This window comes from Uranotaenia lowii, chromosome 1 (assembly GCF_029784155.1).
Source record: "Uranotaenia lowii strain MFRU-FL chromosome 1, ASM2978415v1, whole genome shotgun sequence".
In the NCBI taxonomy this organism is placed as follows: Eukaryota; Metazoa; Arthropoda; class Insecta; order Diptera; family Culicidae; genus Uranotaenia; species Uranotaenia lowii.
This window is the reverse complement of record NC_073691.1, coordinates 106,627,422-106,641,201: the sequence shown is the minus strand read 5'-3', so window position 1 is coordinate 106,641,201 and position 13,780 is coordinate 106,627,422. Positions and strand designations below refer to the sequence as shown.

General features: G+C 39.2%; 2 long non-coding RNA genes across 2 annotated transcripts; both read right to left on the bottom strand.

Moving 5' to 3' along the window:
- Positions 1-762: 762 nt before the first annotated feature.
- Positions 763-1,372, bottom strand: LOC129755093 (uncharacterized). The gene is made up of 2 exons (XR_008739162.1): positions 1,294-1,372; positions 763-1,203 (listed from the first exon to the last, which is right to left on the bottom strand). It is a non-coding gene; the product is annotated as an uncharacterized LOC129755093 (long non-coding RNA).
- A 6,626-nt stretch (positions 1,373-7,998) lies between these two features.
- Positions 7,999-9,166, bottom strand: LOC129755085 (uncharacterized). Its single transcript, XR_008739160.1, has 3 exons — positions 8,780-9,166; positions 8,429-8,690; positions 7,999-8,366 (listed from the first exon to the last, which is right to left on the bottom strand). It is a non-coding gene; the product is annotated as an uncharacterized LOC129755085 (long non-coding RNA).
- Positions 9,167-13,780: the final 4,614 nt, after the last annotated feature.

Genomic DNA, 13,780 nt, shown 5'->3' with positions numbered 1-13,780 from the left:
CAAGCTGGAAAATATTTTGACAGACTACATTTTTGCAGCTGTGATTGAAATGTTTCCCGCTTTGAAATATTTCACTCATAATTTGCGTACAATGTTGTATACAAGTTTAGCTAAACTTAAGCTTTCGTAAGAGCAAACGCACCAATACGGGAGTATACGGGGACCGGTTTTGCTCATTTCAGGGGACCGGTTTTGGTATACTCAGAGCAAACGCACCAATAAGTGAGTATAAGCGGCCCGGTTTTGCTCATTTCAGCGGACCGGTTTTGGGATACACACTCTTTCGTGCACCGGGCGGTAGCATAATTATTTTTAAATTTAGCATTGCACTGAGAAAACTTTTGAAGAAAATCTAAATTTAAATTAATACGTATACGGTATACCGAGTAAATTTTCGGAGTCGTCAGTTTTTTGCTCAAATTTCGATGAATGCTGGTCTTAAAAGGGCCTGGGGGCCTGGGGGTGACGGGATAGCTGCTATCCGTATCGTGACGTCAAAGTCTACATCCTGGTTGAACATGCCATACAGAAGCAGCAAGGCCAAGCAGCTTCGAACACCAGCAATCGGGTCCGATGACGGATGCAGCAAGAACTTCCGAGCAGGATGTTTGCTTCGCTTGGCCTCGTCGTCATATCTATAGGACACCGCTTTCAACCGGTGGTGGTTGTAAAGCGTTGAGTTTCCCTTTCGGTGTTTCCAATTCCGTGTCACCCGTTTGCTGGATTGTGATTCAAAACTTATTGAATTGTAGGACGACTTGATTGAATAAAATAAGTTCAGATAAGAATATATTTTCGAATTAAGCTCGATTTTGCTTTCAAAACGCCGGGCACTTATATTTCCTAACAAATGGACCCGAAAAACAAAATTCAACAAACCAAACAATTCAACTAAAATTCAACTTTATTTGTTTATTATATTTATATTAAAATCATACTTTTCTAAAAAATCTTCAACTTCTTTTTCTATCCAACGTGCTGATTGAAATAATTGCTGCTCCGAAAAACTGGGTCCCATTAGTTGCAAACTTATTGGACCTCGTTCCGAAAGCCGAATCGGTAGGGACAGTACTGGAATGCCACCCATATTGGCCGGTTGGATACAAAAATCCTGCACAGCGCACTGGTCTCGATTATTATTACTCCGAGAAACTCCGAGTGACCATTTTTGGTCACAAATTACGATGCTTCAAGTTTGTTTATCTGAAATTGAGTGAGAAAGGAAAAATATTATCAAAATTCATAGGTAGAAAAAAGTCAAAAACAGTATAAAATACAAAATAAATAACTCACCATCAGAACCAGCATTTACACTTTCTCGTTCAATTCCTGGAAAACCCCGAAAAAATGTAACGAAATTGCGAATTTAACATGGTTATTACAAAAAAAAACTATCCACAATTTTAATCTGATACAATTTTTTTCTTAAAATGAATATCATGTTAGCTAATTTCTTATCCTTCATATACATGAGAAGAATCTATGCTGAGAAGGGGACGAGAAGGTTCTCGAACAAAATATGGGGCCACAACAAACTAATTTTCATCATTTTTATGTATTCAGGGTGATCATTTGCTACTCACTTTTTGTCATCGTATGACGTCAGCACATGCACCGTCCGGAGTTCTTGCCTGGAGATGTGAGAAGTGAATCCTGGAGTTCCAGATCAGCTGGGTTCATTTCTGGTGCAGGCTTTCTACGGTTCAGTTCCTCCCTAGTTGCTGAATGACACCCTTCCAACGGTGTTCGTGATGACTGCTTGCCCGCAATCCGTGCTTCGAACAGGCTCTCCCGTCCCACCTGCTGTTGAATCAGTTGCTCAATGGCCTGGGATGGCCAAGCAAGCGTTGGGTACCGCCCTTCCGAACGCTGCTGGATAAATACTGTGCTCTCCTGCGATCCTTGGTTCGAACCAGCTCTCCGGTCCCGACTGCTTCAGAACCTTTTGTGTGATGGCCTAAGAGGGCCAAGCAAACGCTGGGTACCGCCCTTCCGAACGCTGCTGGATGATGATGTGCTTTACCACGATCCTTTGCTCGAACCGGCCCTCCGTTCCGGATGTGGAACCTTCTGCTTAATGGCCTGAGAGGGCCAAGCAAACGTTGGGTACCGCCCTTCCAAACGCTGCTGGATGATGATGTGCTTTACCACGATCCTTTGCTCGAACCGGCACTCCGTTCCGGATGTGGAACCTTCTGCTTAATGGCCTGAGAGGGCCAAGCAAACGTTGGGTACCGCCCTTCCGAACGCTGCTGGATGATGCCGATGAAGGACCAGGGATGGCCAGACAAGTCACCGGGAACCGGACTTGTTGAAGTTGGTGGAGCGTTCTTACGCCAGGACCAAGCTCTCTTGTCTTACTGGAAGCGACGTCTGATGCCGACACCACCGACCGAAGCTGCTGGGGAAAATAAACAAAAAGACAGAGCCACAACAAAGCCCCTCTATCGGGGCTTGGTTGTGTTGCGTTGCTTCTTCCCAGTTCTAAGATTCGACTCTAAATTGTGCGCAGGATCAGTTGCTTCCGAAAATCGTGGCCTGCTATGAGTGGTCTGCTTTAGGCCAAATGAGCAGCTGCTTGCAGTTTGCAGCAGTTTGTCGAACGAGGGATTCCGCTCAGTTCTCCGAAATAACCGGTTCCTGCTGAAGCTTTGGGTTCCGGAATGAGGAGTGTGGATATCCGAATTGAGCCGGATGTTTTCTCCGTCGGACCACGCGGACAGTCGGATGGTGTGGTGTCGGTTTGAGCGACGTGCTGGTCCTTAAGATGCTGTTCCCAGGCAGCAATAACTCCGCCTATGGTACAAGCGGCAGGGGCGAAACGCTGCACGGTGTTTTTGCGGATGACAACACCCTTCGGCAGCCTCGATCCAATCGCTGCTCGCCTATACCAGCAGGGGTCACTTCCGTCCGGCAGTGTACCGATAAACACAATTTTAACCCTCAAAAAGGCCACAACAGGAGATCACACGCGCACGACTTTTTCCGTTTTTTGGCTCCGCGATGACTTGTCGTTTTTTCTTTTTTCTTCTATCTCCTACACCAGGCATGTCAAACTGGGGATTTGCGGGCCGCATGCGGCCCGCGGCCGTGGACAATGCGGCCCGCGAAGCCCCGTTAAATTGTCACAAAAAAAAACACCACTGATTTTTATGTAGAATATTACTGCAAAAAAACTTAAGTGGAATGTAAGGTTTTCAACTTAATGCAAAGGTTTTTCGTTGCTGAAATTTGTTTCTCTGAACCACAGTTTGAGGTGATTCCCGCTTCCGTGGAGGATTGTGTGTAAACATTCATATCGTAAACAACATAAATATCTTCCAAATATTTTGGTTCTATTATTTTTGTTTTACCGAAGGAACAACAGACATATTGTGATATTTTTAAATTGAAGATGTACGTAATATAAACATTATTCATTGTATAAAATAACATCCTGAATAATCAAAAAAATTCCGAGATTAAATTTGTGATTAAAATTGTAAAATGAAAAAAATAATTGTGTTTTTAAAAAATATCTTCAGCTACTGTTCATAAAATTATCTTTTTCTATAATCTGACCATTAAACTGCTCTTCGCACATATTTTTTAGACTTCTTTTCGGATTCAGAGGTCGATTTTAAATTTGAAACTTGACGTCGATAAATAAAGTTCAGTTTTTTGTAAACAATTGCTATCACAACATGAGGCCCTCAGAGCCAAAGGGGTATAAGTGCACAAAAGCTACTTTCGAGAAAGCACGCTTCAAAGTTTCTTTGTTGTGCGATTTTCAATATACTTTTTGGGAAGTTGTTGTGTTTGTCCGTTCAAAGAAGTATAAAGATAAAATTATAAAAATCTGAAATAAGTACTGAATAAAGATATTAATACAACTAATGGTGCAAATCTGTTTGCGAAAATAAGGGACACCGATAGCAATTTCAAATTTGCTCATTTTCAATGTATTATTCACCAAGAGGCATTATGCGCAAAGCAATTAATGTTTCAAAATGTGTTAAAAGTACGCTGGCTTTTTTGCCACAAAATATTTAAAAGATTTTGTTTTGCTACGAAAGGAAATAATATTATTTTTGGAAATGAAAGGTGAACCTGTTGAACATTTTCAAGCAGACGACTGGGTTCAGGATTTGACATTTGCCGTTGATCTCACTGGTCACCTGTAAGATTTGAACTTAAAACTTCAAGGAAAAGAAAAAAAATCATAAGTGCTTGTAATGATGTAAAAAACTTTCAAGCGAAGTTACTGTTATTGATCAACCAAATTTCCAAAGAAAACCTTGTGCACTTCTCTACGTGTCAAGAACTAAAAAGATCAAATGAGGCTGCATCATTTGGTAAATACGTACTTCACCTAGAATCGTTACTAGATGCATCCAAAAGCCGTTTTCTTGACTTAAATTCATACGAGCAAGAATTTTCGTTGTTTGTATCTCCATTTTCGTTTGCTTCTGAAAATGCTGCTGATAATTTGCAACTAGAGTTGATAGAGCTGCAGTGCAAAAGCAAAATACATTGAAGGGGCTGTACCGAATTTTTACAGCTATTTGCCTGAACGCGTTACGGAAATTTGTTGCCAGATTTCTTGCTATGTTTGCAAGTACCTATCTATGTGAGGAGTTTTTTCCATAATGAAAGCCATAAAAACTTCTTATCGTTCGAGATTATCTGATACAAATTTATCATCAATAATGAAAGTTTCAGTGACAAATTAACTTCAACCTGATATTAATAAACAAGTATCTCAGAAAAGATGTCAACCCAACAAACATTTTTTGCTGAACAACCGCTGAAACATTGTTTAGTTCTAATTTTAAATCAGCTATCTTGCTGAAAGAAGGCAACCCAAATTCAGAGAGAAGCTGCTGTTCAGCCCTTAAACATCGAGATCTGGAGAAATTAATCAGCGAAGATGACATGAAACCACATGAAACGTCAATTGACGGAGCAACAAAAAAAAACAAAAATAATGTTGACCGATGTATGTCCGATGTTTGCCAGCTAATTTTCCCCTCCCGTGTTATTTTTTCTTCATTTGAACTTGTCTCGAACTTTGAACCTACGACTTGTTGGTCTCATGCCGCAGAAGGCAGAACCAACCATGCATTCTGCGAAGGAACAGAAAAGTGTCGCTCTTAAGCGACCAAAATATTTCTCAACCAAGGTCAATTTCATATGAAGAAATTGAAATTGCTACGAGAATAAAATGTTAATTTCCCGGCAAGGCCATTTCAACATGCAAAATGAGAAATTTCGAATCATTAGACGATTCAAAAGATAATTATTTTGATTCGTCATGAATAACAAAAAGTTTGGTATTGCTGAAAGACGCTTTCGAAGCTACCCTTGTACAGCTGACGGCTGTCAAATTTGAAGGTGTCAAAAATGGTTGGACAAAGGCTGAACGAGTTATTCTTCAGCCAATTTTCCCCTACTTTCTATTGGCTGAAATAAAACTTCCTTATACGCTGAAACAACGCTGAAATATTTCTTTCTTCAGCCAGAAAGCTGAAACAGCAATCAACACCTCAAAACAGCATACGATCAGAGAATTGGCGTTTTTAATCAGCAAAAATGTTTGTTGGGAAGCATCAAGACAATAGATATATGTAATGCATTATAATATAAGATGTTAAACATTAAATGCTTTAATAAAAATTTAACGCAAAATTCCATTCCAAGTTTACTTTTAACTATATTCCATTGTATTGTATATAATCTCCGCGAAACTAATATGTTATGTTTTCTAACTGATTTTGGCTGCGGCCCTCTACGTCTAGAAATCTTTTAATGCGGCCCGCACACCTAAACGAGTTTGACATGCCTGTCCTACACCGAACGAAATCGCCTTTTGCTTTTTTCGTGCATGACGTACGAGGGGTACCTCGATGGGCGTTAAGTATGTACACTGAGAGCAATTTTGCTGAATATTTCCAGCTTTTAACTTATGATCAAAATAATCCTGAATACATCAACAAAATAACTGTTACAATCAACAAACATCTACACGCTGCGACGTCGTTTGTTTAATTCTGCTCAAAACGGTAGAATTTTTTCAGTGCATGTTTGCTCTCGCCCCTTTCTAGTGAGCAAATTTGGTGATTTTGTCGGTCCCGACGGCATCGGCCCTATTTTGCTCACCTTCATACTAACCCCCGGTGCGGTATGGAAGTGATTAAACTCGTGAGCATTTTCACTTTGCTCGCGATTGCTGCGGATGCCCTCACTCTTTCGCGCACCGGGCGGTAGCATAATTATTATACATTCCGCATTGCACTGAGAAAAAAGGAAAGAGAAATTTGATCAAGAATTAAAATACGGACCGAGTACATTTTCTGAGTCGTGAGATTTTTCGCTTGAATTTCAAACGTACACGCTCTTTTTTTTAAACTCAAAATTAAGTAGTTTTGGTTCAAAACAGCACTTCAGTGGCATCCCTCAACTTTGAGTTTGTCTGGGCAATAGCAAAACTAAGTTCTGATAGGCATACTCAATACTAAGTTCGGAAGCCGAACTCGAATTTATTTTTTTTTTCGAGGGTAGCTTATTTTCAGAGAATTAAAGGATGATTGAAATTTGTTGTACCCGGATGTTGCTGTTCCGGTACATTGCATTGCAATTACAGAGCGGTGGAAAGTTTTGACCCTCCCGGTCAAAGAAAACTTCCGGATGTTACTTCCTACGGGAAGTAAACAACATCCGGAAGTTTCCGGACATTCCAAGCCGCTCACCGTATGATGACAATGACGGACAGAATTTTACGCTGACACGGTGAACATGCATTCCATTATGAAGTTTCTTCATAATCTTCCGGTAATTGTTTCGGAACGACCAAATTTTGCGACGTGTTCGTTGGTTGCTGTTCCGGTTCGGACTGCACTCGCTAAGTGTTTTCAGTCCAACGAAGAGAGTTCAATTTTTAGTTCATATGGTTGAACTCAGCTTTGCTCCCTCGCCGAAGGAAAAAATAGGATCAATTTTGAGTTCGCAGTTCGAACTCCGTTTTGATCCATCGCAAGGAGAAAAAAAAGTACTTAACTTTAAGTTCATAGAATCGAACTATGTTTTGAACCTCGGTCGTACTTAATTTTGAGTTTAAATAAAGGAGCGTGTATCTGCTAAAGATCCTGATGCCCGATGGAAACCTCGGTGCAAAACGTTATTCATACAGGCTATCAGTCGGATTGTAAATCGATTTCGTCCTCTGTCCACGGTAGCTGCTGCAAACATTCTGATCCAGGAAGCTGACGGCGATGGCGAGATGGTGGCCGCCCTGGAGAATCTCCCACCTGATGAGGTGAAAATCAAGCAGGGTATCGAGGCTTCGGTCGGTCAGAATCATGGAACAAGTTTCAGTGGCGGTGGGAAATTGTGGTCCTGGGACGTTTCCGATGAACCCTGTCTACGGGAGATATTTCAAGAGAGGCTAGCCGTTACGGGACTGGAGCAGATCGAAGATGTGGAAAAGTACTACGCCGGCAACTTCCATGTACTGACGGACGAGTGTATGGTGTTGATGCTTCTGTACAACGTCCTGCTAGTGAAGCGTCTGGAGAACGTTCTCAGCGAAAGGAACCTCTGATACATGGAACCAACGGTAGCCAGGAGTTAATCAATCTCATGTTGACGGGACGTGCTCCCCTACGTTTCAATTTGATAATCGCCGTTGAAAAGTAGGTTGACGATTTTAGAGCCCCAAAAGAACCGTACCATGTTAAATCTTTTAAATAAATTGTTCACAATCTAGTTTTTTTTCGTTTTGTAATCGACTTTCTTGTTTCATCGAAAAGAAAAAAGCGTTTACCGGTATAGTCTAATATGTCGAAAGTTAGCTTAATTGCATACGTAATAAAAGAACAATCATAAGTTTCAATTCTACTGTAATCTTTTTTCCATCAGCACTCACACACAATCGCCAATCAATCATACATTTAAAGATTAAAAGTAGGACAGAGGTCATCATAAAGAAAATCTTATAACGTCGTGCATCCTGGGAAAAGGAATAAAATTCTTGCTTTTGCTACTGTCATTCGAATTAACATAATTTTTTTATATAGAAAAAACTAACTTAAACAACGACTGGAGGTCACTCGATTTAATGTTCTTTAGTTCGTCTAGCATGGCAAAAATGTTGATGGATTTGCCTGTCAAAACTAACTTAACTCTGATCTTTCTACAACTTTAACTTTCCCGGGAAAGGCATCGGATGTCTTTCTCTGGTAGTACTTCCGGGGCTAAGTCTCAACAGTTTTTTCGTTGATTTTTACACGATTGGGTTGGTGGGTTGATTTCGTTTCCGGATCGCTCGGGAACAGCACTGCTATGTTATACAGAGCAGCATACTTTTGTAATTCGTTCAGAAGTTGAATCTGAAACAAAGAAGTTTTTGTTTAGAAAACGCCAAGGAATGAGAAGATTCAATTTTTATTACCAAATTCGCATGTGTCATCGCTTGCTTGATGTTTTTGGAAATTCCAGTCAGACCCCATTGCTTTCTTCGAAGGAAACAACGGAACAAGGCTTCGATGCTAAGGTTGTTCATCCGGCAACGGAAACTCACTCAGCACTGCCACATAGAATAGCGCATCGGCCAGGGTAATTTCCTCTTGCCCATTTCGTCTACCTAACGCCTCTTCTAGTTCTGTTAAATAACCATTTTTGGTCACAAAATACGATGCTTCGAGTTTGTTTATCTGAAATAGAGTGAGAAAGGAAAAAATGTTATCAATATTCAAAGGTAGAAAAAAGTCAAAAACAATAAAATACAAAATAAATTACTCACCACCAGAACCAGCATTTGCACTTTCTCGTTCAATTCTTGGATAAATTGAACTTTTAACACGGAAAACTGTATCGAAATTGCGAATTCAACTGGTTATTCCAAAAATGAATCCATCCTCAATTTTAATTTTCATACAATTCTTTTCTTAAAAAGAAATCAACAAACTTCTACACGCTGCAACGTCGTTTGTTTAATTCTGCTTGAAACGGTAGAGTTTTTTCAGTGCATGTTTGCTCTCGCCCCTTTCTAGTGAGCAAATTTGGTGATTTTGTCGGTCCCGACGGCAACGGCCCTATTTCAAAAATAGTTTATATAAAGATTCCAAACTCTTATGAAAACCGGGAGACAAAAAAAATAAGCGCCACCATCAAATATGACGGCAGAAATGCAACTAAAACACAGTGAACACTGTTAGCAGAAAAAACTCATGTTAATCAGTTTTTATCACACGGTGGGACACATGTACTCAATTGAGAGTTATTAGCACAGCAATCAAAAGTCCCATTAACAATAACTAATTTGTGCACTCAAAAATCTCCAGTGTCAGAAATGAGGGTGTGGATTATTTTATCCGCAGCCACAAAATGGGACTGCACACTTTAGATCTGTGGATTGTGACATTTGTGCTATATTTCAAATCAGTACCTATTGAAATTAGTTTTTTTTTTTAATTTTTCTACTCGCTAACCGCTTTTTGTGACAGCAAAAGATTGCACAATATTCAAATTTCCAAAAAAAAAAAAATATCAGCATGATTGTTTCACTTTGGAGAAGACTCAAAATTTGCAAAATTAATAATAAAATAATATTCTTCAAAATTTAACACGACACTTCAGATAAAGTAAAATGCCACAGTTTTATAAGTTGATCCAGCTGTTTCTATCATGCAGCACTTTGAGTATTGTGTTTTTTCTAACTTTTTTTCTTGCAGGCCATTTAGCTAAATTTAGTTCTATGTACAAATTTAACAGAGTAAATAAAGGTAGCGGTACACCTCAGGTGAAAATGAAAAATCTTCTCTAGCCAGTGACTAAAAATAGTTGAAAGATGAATTTTGAACTGGTCTTAAAACCTCCTAAGATGTTTTAATTTCGATTCCCCTGATTCAACCGTAGGAATGTTATCACATTGAGGGAATCAAAAAATAAAATCTTAAGAAGTTTTAAACACTGAGACTGGCTTGAAATTCAACAATTCACTATGTTCTTAAATTATAAATTGTAAAGTATTCTTAAATTATTATTTTCTTTATACACTTTTTTTATTCATTGCTGATATAAATAATCAAATTAAAAACATTGTGAACGTTAATGTTTTCATTATTATTTTAACTGTTTAAGTTTGAGTTTTTTCACAATCGATGAATCTGAATGCGGTTAGCTCAATTTTACTGAGTCAGTAGCATTTGTTTCTGCAAAATTTAATCAAATTACTTCAGAGTGCATTTTGAATAATTTTAAATTTATTGAAAACATATCAGAGTGCATCATGATCTGCACGCTCGTATCTTTAAACACAATTTGTGAGAAATGTTGACCTTTTCCGTCAGCAGGTGGTACTGATGTTTGTAGAAAGAATGTCTGTTGGAATTTATATGAAAAATGTCAAGAGCTGGGTATCTTTATATCTACTATCTTTGCCTATTTTGCTCACCTTCAGAGCATCCGCAGCAATCGCGAGCAAAGTGAAAATGCTCACGAGTTTAATCACTTTTATACCGCACCGGGGGTTAGTATATGGGTGAGCAAAATAGGGCCGTTGCCGTCGGGACCGACAAAGTCACCAAATTTGCTCACAAGAAAGGGGCGAGAGCAAACATGCACTGAAAAATTATAGACTACTAAATGCTTATTGATGATATTCTTTATTTTACAAAATGTTGAATAAAATGCATGATAAATTCAATTTAAAATAACAAAATAGTAATGATCGCATGGTAACTTAACTGGAAATGTGCTTTGGGATTTTTGATGACTGTCTGGGTGGCACCATATGCGAATTATTTTTTAAAAGATCTCTTAACAGTTAAGAACAGTTAAGATTTCCTAAACAGTTTATAAAATACTATAACCATTTGTGAACGTATATCGATATAAGGTTTTTTGGAACTTCTTTATTCATCACTTTTTTTAGAAGAGGAAAAGGTATATTTCGAAAATGGTATAACACGGAGAAGCTCAGTGGGTGGGAAATTTTGAAGGTAAACATAGGTGGGAACTCAGGGTCGGTGTGTTGCAACGTGACACTTTCCTTCGGCGGAACTCGCACTAGAGGAATTCAACTGGAATCAGACAACCAGGGGCGTACACGGGTGATTACCTCTCATGCTAGCACCCAGGTCCAGTAATTATGCTACTCAAAACGCGGACATAAACAGAACATGTAATTTCGAATGGAAATTCGCTCGAGTGAAATATGGAACGGAAATGGAACAACGAAATCAAATTAATCAAAAAGGTGTAGATCAACTAATTATTCCCAGTAAAGTACTGCCTTTAGTTTAGGTTTTACATAATGTGGGGGGGGTTTATTTGTACATAATAATTTTCCTGTTGTGACGTCACATAGATTTAGGCATACTTGCGGTTATTTTTGTTTTCAACGGAACTTAGCTGGAACGGCGACTGGCGGCTGGCTCGGCGAACAGCAACGGTTAACCACATGCGTGTGGTGGTTTCCAACGGCAATTCAGGGTTCACAACAGGCGTCTTTCCGGCGTCCCGGAAGAGCCCGATGCTGGCTGTATGTGACCCCTGACTGGTGCTGCCGAAAGGTCCTCGCTGGTAACCTCGAAATTGACGGGCAAGGTTATGGTGCGGGCCTTTCACCACCGGATGGTTCTTGGAACAAACCTCAAATTGGTCGAACGAGGTTATGTAGCGGGCCTTTTACCACCGGATGGTCCTCAGAACTTAACCTTGTTTTTTTCGTCGAACAAGGTTTTGTTTTTCCTTCTGCCTGGTTAGCGAGATATCGCCGTGTGCTCGTAGTCACAGTTAACCTGTATAATTAGCCGACAAAATAAGAAAAGGCCCTCTTGGACCTGCCAAGAAGGGTTATAGTACCAGTGACATAACAAAGTTTACATAGTCCACGTGGTTTACAAATCTCCTGTTTTTGTTGTTCAGTTATTTACCTTTTCTTTGTTGCTTTTTTGTTTAGTTCTGTTCACACTTTTTATGTTCTTTTAACAATTTCTTAATCTATAACAATAATTACATTTAAGTTTTAACATGTGCTTTTACACGTTTTATGTTCTTGTTTACTAACCGTACTAATTTTTAATAACCGCACCGTACTACTTTTGGTGTTCGTAATACGTATAACTTTTGGTACTTTTTAACTCTAGAATAAGTTTTAGAAATAAATTAATTAATATACACCACAAACTTATACAAAACTCAAAATTCACTTTGACTACACACGACGCGCACTCTAACGAGGTCACAGACAGAAAGAACATGTTCCGCTCTGAAAATATTTGCGAGACTTTACTTTCAGTGGACCGACACACATACATATTTATTCGGAGGCAAATTTACACGGTGTGTCGCTCTCTGGGTGCCCACACTTCCCCGTGACGTCCCTGGTTGAGCACGACGCCTATGGATAACTCAGAGAAGGAGAGTGACCGTGCGGGATGACAGATGATTTGGGTGAAGTTAGTCGTTCTGAGCGACTTTTGTAAGGTTCTCCACTAAGGGCAGGGATGTCAGGATTAGGTGGCGGAGCCACGCAAAAAAGTAACGACGGTTACATTACCCCATCGTCCCTCCTCAAAATGAATGAAATTTCATTCATTTTGTGGTGAGGGTGATGAATATAACAGTCCCATTGAGTAATTTCCTATTTTGTGCTAAGCAAGATAAGATTTTTATACTATTGTGTCAATTTTTACGAGTTTTCTATTCCACAATCATCACATGATTGGGTTAGTATCGTTTATTTCAGTGTATTACTGTTGTAGTGATTTTTGCTGACGGTCACTCACGACAAACGTCAGTTTTATTATTATTATTTTTTTTTTTTTGGTTATTTTTGACGGTCACTCACGACACAAGTCAACCAAACAGAAGATGAAAACATGACATAACAAAGTTTACATAGTCCACGTGGTTTACAAATCTACTGTTTTTGTTGTTCAGTTATTTACCTTTTCTTTGTTGCTTTTTTGTTTAGTTCTGTTCACACTTTTTATGTTCTTTTAACAATTTCTTAATCTATAACAATAATTACATTTAAGTTTTAACATGTGGTTTTACACGTTTTATGTTCTTGTTTACTAACCGTACTAATTTTTAAAAACCGCACCGTACTACTTTTGGTGTTCGTAATACGTATAACTTTTGGTACTTTTTAACTCTAGAATAAGTTTTAGAAATAAATTAATTAATATACACCACAAACTTATACAAAACTCAAAATTTACTTTGACTACACACGACGCGCACTCTAACGAGGTCACAGACAGAAAGAACATGTTCCGCTCTGAAAATATTTGCGAGACTTTACTTTCAGTGGACCGACACACATACATATTTATTCGGAGGCAAATTTACACGGTGTGTCGCTCTCTGGGTGCCCACACTTCCCCGTGACGTCCCTGGTTGAGCACGACCAGTCTCGTTTGAACTACGGTACGTTGCACATCGTGTGTGTGAGCTGAATCGAAATCTAATTTATTTTTCTTCTCTCCTTCCACACGCTATTGTCGAGCGGTGCAATGACCCACAACGATACACCAAGGTCATCGAAAAATGAAGTTCGAGTGCGGAAATATCACGAAAATTATGCTGGGCCATATCTCGTTATGGCTGAAACAAATGTCGGAAATATATCTGCTGCGAAGATTGCTAAAAGTCTGGTGAAGAAATTTGGTGACGATTTTATACGTGCTATGCCGGTTTCTAAAACCAAAATGAAAATTTTGATGCGATCGAGGGATGCTGCTAATGAAATAGCAGGCATCGGTACCTCAAATGAAGTGCGTTTTTTTATCCC